Source organism: Caretta caretta, chromosome 1 (genome assembly GCF_965140235.1).
Source record: "Caretta caretta isolate rCarCar2 chromosome 1, rCarCar1.hap1, whole genome shotgun sequence".
Lineage (NCBI taxonomy): Eukaryota > Metazoa > Chordata > Testudines > Cheloniidae > Caretta > Caretta caretta.
This window is the reverse complement of record NC_134206.1, coordinates 135,608,486-135,620,935: the sequence shown is the minus strand read 5'-3', so window position 1 is coordinate 135,620,935 and position 12,450 is coordinate 135,608,486.

The window sequence follows — 12,450 nt, the reverse complement described above, 5'->3', positions numbered from 1 at the left end:
CCACCCCCCTCCCGCATGCCAAACCCCTCATGGCCATTCCATCACCTAGGAGCAGCAGGGACATGTTGCCACTTCAGAGGAGCCACAAGGACCCAGATAGGGAGCCTGCTGGCCCCGTGCCAACCAGAGTATAAACCGGACTTTCTATGAAGATCAGAAATGCTGGTTTATAGAGCTTTCTGGCTGGTAACATGCCGGATAAAACAGCTTTTACTGTAATCTGAAAATGTGAAGTAACACTCATGTTATTGTTAATAATGGCCCTGGTCTGTAGCAACCTGGAAAATTTTACTCAAGCAACCAGAGTTTAGCACTGGTAATTTCCCCCATTTTAAAATCATTGTCAGCATCAACAATTAGTTACTTTGGTCAATTTTAATATAAATGGATAAAGTAGAAGGTATAGTGTGATATCTGTTGTATGACTAACATGTATATTATCATACTAAGACTTTGACCCAGAGAAGCATCTTTCTTCAAGTGCATATGATTGACTAGCACTGGAAAATTCAACTCTAATTTAATTTTTTTTTGTATTCATGGATTTGAACTCTCTTCAAAAATCAGATCACAGAAAATATTTTTAGATAGGCAGACCCAACCATGCCAGCCACTTCTTCCACTGTCACTGCTCAGCAACAGACAAGTACCAAGCAGTCCCCAGCAGAGGGCCACATGGCAATGCAAAAAATTAACAGAGGTGAATATGCAGCTTGCCTTTGTTTTTTTGTTGTGTGTGTTTATTTTCACACAATTCTACTGTAATGTTCCCTTTTTTGTGCCAACAGATACTTTTGAGCCAAAGAACTTAATTCTTAAGGTATATATAATGTATCTTTTTTATTACCAGTAAAAGGTAGAATGGCCTCTGCCTTCACCACCTTCAAATATGGCAAAACTATACAAAGTTTTTATTCCATTTTGAGATGGCGATATATAGTTGAGATGGTGATTTAATAGTTTGTTTTTTTCACACTGATATGAGTCAGAAACAACAAAGTGGATCTGGACAGTCCTGAAGTTTGAGCAAATTTAGATCCACATCTGAATTTAGTGACTTGGGTCCAATTGATTGCATCTAGTTTTTTTCTGTAGAGGCTTTAGTGCCTAGAGCCTTTAGCAATTGGTTTGTTTTTTGTTATTAGGAAGATGGAGAACCCCCACCGGGGCTTTGTTGTTGTTGTTTAACTTAAAAAGAGTCTACTAAAGATTCAGCATTTTCATTTCATGGTTTTCATAAACAGGGCACATTCCCAACTTGGTTTTGGTTAACACCATTAAAAGATACAGCTTTGAATTCCCGCGCAACAGATCTTAATAAATAATGGTGATTCAGTCTTTAATAGTTGCATAGGCAAGAAGTTTGAAGTCTTTTATTCAAGACTGCTTGAGGCTGTGATGATAATGGAAAAGCGAGGGCTGACTGACTGACACAGGGCTATTCTCCTTTAAAATACATAACACTGCAAACTATTAAGAAATCCGATTGATGACCTGGAACACAACCACAGATTAAGGAAAGTCAGACTGTGAGGCTTTCCTATAGACACTGAAGCTGTGTCTACACTACCACTTATGTCGGTATAATTTATGTAGCTCAGGGGTGTGATAAGCTACTCCCCTGAGTGACATAAGTTACACTGACATAAGCAGCGGTGTAGACTGTGCTATGTCACTGGAGGAACTTCTTCTGACGACCTAGCTGCTGCCACTCATTGTGGGGTGGATTAATTAAGTTGACAGGAGAGATCTCTTCCATTGGCTTAGAGCGGGCTTACACTAGAGAGCTTATAGCTGCATCGGTGCTGCACTGCTGTAAGCTTTCTAGTGTAGCCATAACCTTAGGCAGAAGAAACTAAGATTTGTTTCCAAAAATGAATTATTATCCATTCCAGAAGAATCAATGTTGTGTCTTCCCCATTAACACCCCTTCCATCCTGGGTGTCACTAAGGCTGATCAGACATCTTGTATAATTTTGGCATGAGAAAGACAAATTAAAAATTGTGCATCAATATGATTTTAGTTTTTTGAGGTTGTTTTTTTCCCCCAGGAATTCTATTTTATCTTTATTTCAAATACATTCAGTGTATAATTTGATAAAGTGCAATAGAAAGATATGGAATTAGAATTCAGTGTACTATGTCCTGCAGCCAGCGTGATGGTTAGCTGTGGACTCTGGAGACGTAATTCTGTCTCCCACTAATACAAAAGGGCTTCTAGGTTAAGGAGAATATGAAAAGTATTAAAATAGTAAGGAAAATGGTTTCAGAGAATTGACATATCAAGGGACATTTAACAGTAAGCTGTCAGAATGTTGAGTAAATCATTAAAAAAATTATTCCCTCTGTTACTGTTAATATTTTAGAATATTAAAAATGATTTTTTTAAATGTAACCTTTTACCACTTATGCATACTTTTGGTTGGAAGAACTGCTTAGTGGTGTAAGCAGCAGGTCTGAAATACTTAGCTATAAAGGGGACACTCACTGGGCTGTATAGATCTTCCTTATATAACAAAATATTCTTAATCACATTAAATTTATGCATTTTACACCTGTAACTCTATTGTTCCTGTCATCTACAACATAATTAGAAATGCTTCTACCAAGTACCAAGTGTATGTGGTTTGGAAGTGTTCTTTGCAGGTCTGTGAACAATGCTGAGAACAGTCCAGCACCATGAGAGTAAATTTAAGGAAAACAAACAAAAGCATTGCCTCAGCTGCCTCTCTTACTGTGAAATGGGGAAGTTTATTAACTTAGCAATCTATTCAGCAGAGCTGTTCAGATCAGATGATGTTTGCATTCTAAGAAACAAAAGCTACAGATAAGGAAACTAATTTCCCCTTTGTTACTCATAGCACAAGGTTGAGTTTTTTTTTCCTGTTCGTACGTTTCTTTGGACATCAGCCTATCAGTCCTACAAGATCTTGCTAGATGGAACACTGTACAGTTTTTGGCAGGAGAGAAGAAGGCGCACAGTTGAAATGAAATTATAGGCTGAATTAATTAATTCATTAGCCTGTGTGACAGATTTATGTTACCAATCTGCCTGGGGCATCAGGTGATCAGGCTGAGGCCGCAGGATCTTTAGGGGAGGAGATGAAGGAGCACACCAAGTGACTAAGTTTTAAAGCTTTATTTATAAAATAACAGTGGTGAGTGCGGGGTGCTTCCCATGTCACTCAAAGGAAAGAAGAAAGCGTTAGTGCCCGTGCCCTAACCCACTTTCATACTCACACACACACAACCCCAGGCTGGCCAAGCCGGGTGTAATGTAAGAAGAGGGGGAAGGGTAGACGAGAGTTCTGTCCTGTGCACAGGCTGTCCAGGGTCCACTGTTGATCTTTGATTTGCTTTAGCTCTCAGGAAGGTTTTAAATCCTAGGGGTTTTTGGGGGTGTCTCATTCAGGGACCTCTGTCCCTCATGCTCTTTGTACCAGTCCAAACCGGCTTCCCATGGCTTTCTCAGCTTTCCCAAAACACATTGGCTTTAGGGATGCGACACAGTTGTTTTCCCCCTTGCTGACCTTTGGTGTCTCACTAGTTTTCTGCATTCCCCTGCAGTCTTGTTCAGCTTACTTCTCTTTTCTCACGGTTGGCTGGGGCTGGGTAAGATACAGATATGGCCACTGTTCCCTCTAAGCTGTGTGCATCTGGGTGCGCACACAGATCCTAAACCCCACGCACATGATGAAACACTGCATGCACAGAAGCACAACAATTTGCACAGAAGAAATTTTTTGCACACATGGCCTGTCAAAAATTAGAGGGAACACTGGATACAGCAGCAGACTTCTTGGCTGCATAAAGTCGGTTCGAGCACAGTGACCTTGGACTGGACCCAGCGTCATATATTTGGACTGAGCTGAGGCATCGGGTTAACCCATTCTCTTCTCCCTTCCTCCCTCTATGGCCTCTTGTAACCTGCAAAAGAACCTTTCACTCCATGCTCACACCTTTAACTCTTCCCAAAAGGGTTGATGCCTGCAACAGCGTTAGCAACATACAATACTGATCTGCCTCCCCAGGAAAACCCCTGAGGGAGGGGGCCATTGGTTGTGACACCTGAATTAATTAATTAAATTCTGTTTTATTTGTATTCATATACACATTACAGCCAAAAAAGCAGTGGATGGATTATATCAAAGAAGATGGTAAGAATGTGGACCTTATTGCTGACTCAGACAGAAAAAGATGGTAGATATTTGCATGAAAACCTGACCCCAGATGATGGGATTAGGAGAAGACGAAGGAGATATTCATGAAAAAAAATTCTGAAAAAAAATCTTTTCACTTTTCTCTTAAAGTGTACAGAACATTATAACAGCTGGAACTGAAGGTAATTTAGTGTGTACTTTTTTATTGATCGTTTTATGCTTCATATTAACTTTTACTTCTTTCATCTATCATTCCTCTCTTCATTTTATGTTTCTCTTATTCCAAATAGAAGTGTAGAAGAGAGAAAATGCCAGGCTCTTACACTCTGAACTTGAATTCACTTAGAATGCCGATTTAGCCACTAGAGAACTGGAGGACATATTAAAAATATTTCCATGCAGTTAGTTTCACTAGAAATTACTTTATACATTTTAAAAAGCATTGTTTCTTATTTTCATCAAGTATGGTTCTGCCAACTGATAGCTCATGATAGCAGAGATGCTGCAAGAGGGATCTAGCTATCTTTTACTTTACCTAGCCTGGACACAAATAGGAACTGTGCCCTTCTGTACTGCTCTTTGATTTAACTTGCACAAATGTATGGATGCAACATAATTGAATGTTCTTTCAGTGGGATGGTTAACCTTTACATAGAAAATGACATCTCAATTTGCATTAAAATATGTAATAAGCCCATTACAGGCAATTAAAATAAGTGTTTCTCTATAAAATGTTTGAGTAGTATGTTTAATGTCTTTGAAGCACAAATTTGCTCTTCCCATATTTCTTTTCTACTGGTCAGATGTTTATTGTATAAAGGGTCTGAATCACATTATAATTTGGTCATGGAAACAGAATACAAGATTTAATAGGACTATATTGACTATAACAGAATTCAAAAAAGAACTAGATAAATTCATGGAAGATAGGTCCATCATGCCCATTAGCCAGGATGGGCAGGGATTGTGTCCCTAGCCTCTGTTTGCTGGGAATGGGTGACAGGAGATGGATCGCTTGATGGTTACCTGTTCTGTTCATTCCCTCTAGGGCACCTGGCATTGGCCACTGTTGGAAGACAGGATATTGGGCTACATGGACCTTTGGTCTGACCCAGTATGGCCGTTCTTATGACTACAAAACAAATGGACTTCTCACTAGTAGAATCAGAATCCTTACAAAGTGCAAAAAGAATGCCTTTCTCCAAAGCTACTGATCTTGGAGGATTCCCACTCTATGCTCCCTGGTTGAGAAATAGCCACGTCTTGATGGTTTTTTGAATCCCTGAGTCGCTAGGGCAGGTGTACCTTAAAGATACCAACTACTGGTACCTATGTTGTCCCTCCACTCCAGCCCACTTTGATTTAATGGTGAATTATTGAACTCGTAACAAATACTAAGAATTTTTCACAACAATTTTTTAATGAGATTTCCTGAATTTTTGATGCACTCTAGTCACATCTTTTCTGACTGTGGTTGGGGAATGAGTTACCATAGGACATCTCATGGTTATCCTGCCCAACCAAATACTTCAGCTGTATTGCCTTGTTTGACCCTTCCCCCACATTTTAGAGGTCAGTCATTCTGACATGTTGGTTTTGGGAAAAAATAACCTCTTTATTTGATCCAGCCTCTTCACTTGGGCTGGCACACTGACCAAGTTCTTAACATGGCTTTGACCATGTAGCCTGTGGTAGTTTGGGAAAGAGGAAGTTGGTGGTCATGTGCTTTTGCTGGTGCAAACAATCCTTTTTCCCCCTCTTCAGCTGGGTGCCCAGGTGCATTACGGAGCCTTCAGGTACCTGCTAGCAATTCCCAGGCTTTGTCTTTCCTTGTTTGACAGCTCATTAAGGCAACTGACTTGTTTTGATCATAGACAGAGTTCATTATGACTTCTTCAGGGCTTGCTTAAACCCTGCCAAGCTCTGCACCCATTTTTTAACTTGAAGCCTCATCATTTGACATTTCAGGATTCATGCCATACTCTTGCCTTAGCTCTATCTGCACTAGATGCTATTCAAGGGTGATTAGCACAGGAATGTAATTGCATGCTGTGTTTGATTGACAATCACATTACTTTTTCATTTGTCTTAGCGTGGATCATAGCTAGCTGGGGGGCAACATTAGTTCCAAGATTCCACTTTACACCATTAAGATCTCAGATTGAACACCTGAAGACTCACTTTACATCTCCTGCAAACTAAGCAAGTCTGAAACACAGTTAACTTGGAGTGCTTCAAAGAAAAAATCAGAGTCAAGATCCTATATTGGACACATGGACTGCAAATCTGGAATGGATCCGACAGAAGGATAGGCCCCATATTTTCACATCCACAATACAGAAGCATGTGGACTAGATGATACATCTGAGGGAAGGGAACGGACGGAGACTCCTCCGATTGGAAGGCATGAGATGCACTGTCCTAGGGTTGGGGCTTCCACGACCATCGCTCCCAAGAGAAGGAGACGGGTGGTCAGGGACTCTCTCCTCAGGGGGACTGAGTCATCTGTCTGCTGCCCTGACTGGGAAAACCGAGAAGTCTGCTGCTTGCCAGCAGCTAGGATTCACGATGTGATGGAGAGACTGCCGAGACTCATCAAGCCCTCAGATCGCTACCCCTTCCTACTTCTTCATATGGGCACCAATGATGCTGCCAAGAATGACCTTGAGCGGATCACTGCAGATTACGTGGCTCTTGGAAGAAGGATAAAGGAGTTTGAGGTGCAAATGGTCTTCTCATCCATCCTCCCCGTGGAAGGAAAAGGCCTGGGTAGAGACCGTAGAATCGTGGAAGTCAACGAATGGCTATGCAGGTGGTGTCGGAGAGAAGGCTTTGGATTCTTTGACCATGGGATGGTGTTCCAAGAAGGAGGAGTGCTAGGCAGAGACGAGCTCCACCTAACAAAGAGAGGGAAGAGCATCTTTGCAAGCAGGCTGGCTAACCTAGTGAGGAGGGCTTTAAACTAGGTTCACCGGGGGAAGGAGACCAAAGCCCTGAGGTAAGTGGGGACATGGGATACCGGGAGGAAGCACGAGCAGGAGCACGCGAGAGGGGAGGGTTCCTGCCTCACACTGAGAAAGAGGGACAATCAGCGAGTTATCTCAAGTGCCTATACACAAATGCAAGAAGCCTGGGAAACAAGCAGGGAGAACTGGAAGTCTTGGCACAGTCAAGGAATTATAATGTGATTGGAACAACAGAGACTTGGTGGGATAACTCACATGATTGGAGTACTGTCATGGATGGATATAAACTGTTGAGGAAGAACAGGCAGGGCAGAAAAGGTGGGGGAGTTGCATTGTATGTAAGGGAGCAGTATGACTGCTCAGAGCTCAAGTATGAAACTGCAGAAAAACCTGAGAGTCTCTGGATTAAGTTTAGAAGTGTGAGCAACAAGGGTGATGTAGTGGTGGGAGTCTGCTATAGACCACCGGACCAGGGGGATGAGGAGGACGAGGCTTTCTTCCGGCAACTCATGGAAGTTACTAGATCGCAGGCCCTGGTTCTCATGGGAGACTTCAATCACCCTGATATCTGCTGGGAGAGCAATACAGGAGTGCACAGACAATCTAGGAAGTTTTGGGAAAGTGTAGGGGACAATTTCCTGGTGCAAGTGCTGGAGGAACCAACTAGGGGCAGAGCTCTTCTTGACCTGCTGCTCGCAAACCGGGAAGAATTAGGGGAAGCAAAAGTGGATGGGAACCTGGAAGGCAGTGACCATGAGATGGTCAAGTTCAGGATCCTGACACAGGGAAAAAAAGAGAGCAGCAGAATACAGACTCGGGACTTCAGAAAAGCAGACTTTGACTCCCTCAGGGAACTGATGGGTGGGATCCCCTGGGAGAATAACATGAGGGGGAAAGGAGTCCAGGACAGCTGGCTGTATTTTAAAGAATCCTTATTGAGGTTACAGGGACAAACCATCCCGATGTGTAGAAAGAATAGTAAATATGGCAGGCGACCAGCTTGGCTTAACAGTGAAATCCTTGCTGATCTTAAATACAAAAAAGAAGCTTACAAGAAGTGGAAGATTGAACAAATAACCAGGGAAGAGTATAAAAATATTGCTTGGGCATGCAGGAGTGAAATCAGGAAGGCCAAATCACACCTGGAGTTGCAGCTAGCAAGAGATGTTAAGAGTAACAAGAAGGATTTCTTCAGGTATGTTAGCAACAAGAAAAGTCAAGAGAAAGTCAAGGAAAGTGTGGGCCCCTTACTGAGTAAGGGAGGCAACCTAGTGACAGAGGATGTGGAAAAAGCTAATGTACTCAATGCCTCTGTCTTCACGAACAAGGTCAGCTCCCAGACTACTGCACTGGGCAGCACAGCATGGGGAGGAGGTGACCAGCCCTCTGTGGAGAAAGAAGTGGTTCGGGACTATTTAGAAAAGCTGGACGAGCACAAGTCCATGGGGCCGGATGCACTGCATCCGAGAGTGCGAAAGGAGTTGGCGGAGGTGACTGCAGAGCCATTGGCCATTATCTTTGAAAACTCATGGCAATTAGGGGAAGTCCCGGACGACTGGAAAAAGGCTAATGTAGTGCCCATCTTTAAAAAAGGGAAGGAGGAGGATCCTGGGAACGACAGGCCAGTCAGCCTCACCTCAGTCCCTGGAAAAATCATGGAGCAGGTCCTCAAGGAATCAATTCTGAAGCACTTAGAGGAGAGGAAAGTGATCAGGAACAGTCAGCATGGATTCACCAAGGGCAAGTCATGCCTGACCAATCTAATTGCCTTCTGTGACGAGATAACTGGCTCTGTGGATGAGGGGAAAGCAGTGGATGTGTTGTTCCTTGACTTTAGCAAAGCTTTTGACATGCTCTCCCAAAGTATTCTTGCCAGCAAGTTAAAGAAGTATGGACTGGATGAATGGACTATAAGGTGGATAGAAAGCTGGCTAGATTGTTGGGCTCAATGGGTAGTGATCAATGGCTCCATGTCTAGCCGGTATCAAGTGGAGTGCCCCAGGGGTCGGTCCTTGGTTCGGTTTTGTTCAATATCTTCATTAAAGATCTGGAGGATGGTGTGGATTGCACCCTCAGCAAGTCTGCAGATGATACTAAACTGGGAGGAGAGGTAGATACCCTGGAGGGTAGGGATAGGATCCAGAGGGACCTAGACAAATTAGAGGATTGGGCCAAAAGAAATCTGCTGAGGTTCAACAAGTACAAGTGCAGAGTCCTGCACTTAGGATGGAAGAATCCCATACACCACTACAGACTAGGGACGGAATGGCTCGGCAGCAGTTCTGCAGAAAAGGACCTAGGGGTTACAGTGGATGAGAAGCTGGATATGAGTCAACAGTGTGCCCTTGTTGCCAAGAAGGCCAATGGCATTTTAGGCTGTATAAGCAGGGGCACTGCCAGCAGATCGAGGGACGTGATCGTTCCCCTCTATTCGACATTGGTGAGGCCTCATCTGGAGTACTGTGTCCAGTTTTGGGCCCCACACTACAGGAAGAATGTGGAAAAATTGTAAAACATCCAGTGGAGGGCAACAAAAATGATTAGGGGACTGGAACACATGACTTATGAGGAGAGGCTGAGGGAACTGGGATTGTTAAGTCTGCAGAAGAGAAGAATGAGGGGGGATTTGATAGCTGCTTTCAACTACCTGAAAGGTAGTTCTCAGTGGTAGCTGATGACAGAACAAAGAGTAATGGTCTCAAGTTGCAGTGGGGGAGGTTTAGGTTGGATATTAGGAAAAACTTTTTCACTAGGAGGGTGGTGAAACACTGGAATGTGTTACCTAGGGAGGTGGTGGAATCTCCTTCTGTCATAAATATAAAGGGAAGGGTAAACCCCTTTAAAATCCCTCCTGGCCAGAGGAAAAATCCTCTCACCTGTAAAGGGTTAAGAAGCTAAAGGTAACCTCGCTGGCACCTGACCAAAATGACCAATGAGGAGACAAGATACTTTCAAAAGCTGGGAGGAGGGACAGAAACAAAGGGTCTGTGTCTGTCGGTATGCTGCTTTTGCCGGGGATAGACCAGGAATGGAGTCTTAGAACTTTTAGGAAGTAATCTAGCTAGGTATGTGTTAGATTATTATTTCTTTAAATGGCTGAGAAAAGAATTGTGCTGAATAGAATGACTATTTCTGTCTGTGTGTCTTTTTTGTAACTTAAGGTTTTGCCTAGAGGGATTCTCTATGTTTTGAATCTAATTACTCTGTAAGGTATCTACCATCCTGATTTTACAGAGGTGATTCCTTTACTTCTATTTACTTCTATTTCTATTAAAAGTCTTCTTGTAAGAAAACTGGATGCTTTTTGATTGTTCTCAGATCCAAAGGTTTGGGTCTGGGGTCACCTATGCAAATTGGTGAGGATTTTTACCAAACCTTTCCCAGGAAGTGGGGTGCAAGGGTTGGGAGGATTTTGGGGGGAAAGACATGTCCAAACTACGTTTCCCAGTAAACCCAGTTAGAGTTTGGTGGTGGCAGTGAATATTCCAAGGACAAAGGATAAAATTAATTTGTACCTTGGGGAAGTTTTAACCTAAGCTGGTAAAAGTAAGCTTAGGAGGTTTTCATGCATCTATACCCTAGAGTTCAGAGTGGGGGAGGAACCTTGACACCTTCCTTAGAAGTTTTTAAGGTCAGGCTTGACAAAGCCCTGGCTGGGATGATTTAGTTGGGGATTGGTCCTGCTTTGAGCAGGGGGTTGGACTAGATGACCTCCTGAGGTCCCTTCCAACCCTGATATTCTATGATCCTCCATTAATGTTCTCTGGCGTCAACTTCTTTCGTACCTCTGCATGCCATGTGGGTGATTAAAGGCACCTCCTTGGATGAAGCATTACTTTGTTCTAAGCAATGTGTTTTCTCTGTACGAAGGAGATCAGTCATCTCCCAAACCAAGACCAACAGTGCTGTCATCAGTTGAGGCCTCTGGCTACTTCACACTGAATCATGTAAACCTAAGGATGATAAGAGGTATGATGATAGATTCTTCAATTACATGTTCATATACTGTTTTTTTTTTCTGTCTCATTCATTGCACAGGCTGGACCTGCTCTGGGGATAGATCAAAACTGTGTGGTGAAAGGAGGCTGTTGTCTGTAGAACCCCTGCCTCATTTGTTACACAAGTTGGATGGTGTGCACCTTTTGTGGTTGCCAGGAAGCAGAGGACCTAAGGCCACCCAAAGCTAAAAGCCCTCCCTACTCAACAAAGGGGGAAGGGCCACTGAACCCAGACCACAAGTAAATAATGAGAACAACAAATAAAATAGGACAAGAGTGAATTTTAAAGATTAAAAATCAGGGAAACAGAAGGGAATGCTGAGCAGAGAACTCCCAACTGTGCCCACTGCTTCTTAAAGGCACTGACTAAGGAGTCAGTAAACACTCCCCAGAGGAACTCTGCCCAGAGATATGATCCGACAAGGGACCAGAAATAGGCCCACAGTTACAGAACACCGTCTTGTCCAGCTTCTTCCTCCTGGTATTGGCCAGCACCAGGAGGAGGTTGATGAGGAGGTCTCACAACTGTTTGGGGGTGCAGATGGGTGTGCATAGATCAGGAGGTGCGGGGAGAAGTGCAGCCAGAACCTCAGTAAGCAGTTCTGGAGCAATTGGCAGAGGGGCTACAACCTGATGCACCCTAGATAGATATGAGCCAGTGTCTCCCTCTCATTACAGAAAGGATGTTGGGAGTTCACACTCCATGCCAAGTATGTGCCATGCTCATGACTTCATGGAAAAGCCATCAACTGACCTACCAGGGTTCCTCACCTTCATCAGGGGACAGCAGGTTCTGTCATTTGGTGTTGGGGCAGGACACTGGGGTGAAGAAGTGGATGGTATGAAGCATGAGCACATACAAATGTTGTCCACCTCTGAACCATGCCCAGACCAGCTGAATTTCATGAAGCCACCTCAGGTGGCATGTTGGGAGCAGCCAGGGAGGCTGGTGGGGCAGGAGCCTGATGATGAGTTCCAGCAGACCAGGGTGAGTGGTGGGCAGGGAGCACCCTCCCACAGAACGCACTTGAGAAAAGTGAGAGAGATAGGAGGCAAGGCTGCCCTCACCTCCTGGAGTACATGACAGGGAACACACAGGGTGGGCAGCTCCAGGTGGTGGCTGAGTGCCATAGGGTCCACCGAGTCCCTCCAATCTTAGTCCAGGAGGTCTCAACTTCTCGTGACACCCACCAGGACTATCCTCCAACACACTAAGGGGGACTCCAGCCACAACAGACCTGGTCCCTGAAACTAGCGACCGGGTCCTGAGGAGGTCCTGGTAAAAGTCCAGCAGCTTAGCAAGATCTCAGGGAGACTCCTCGGATG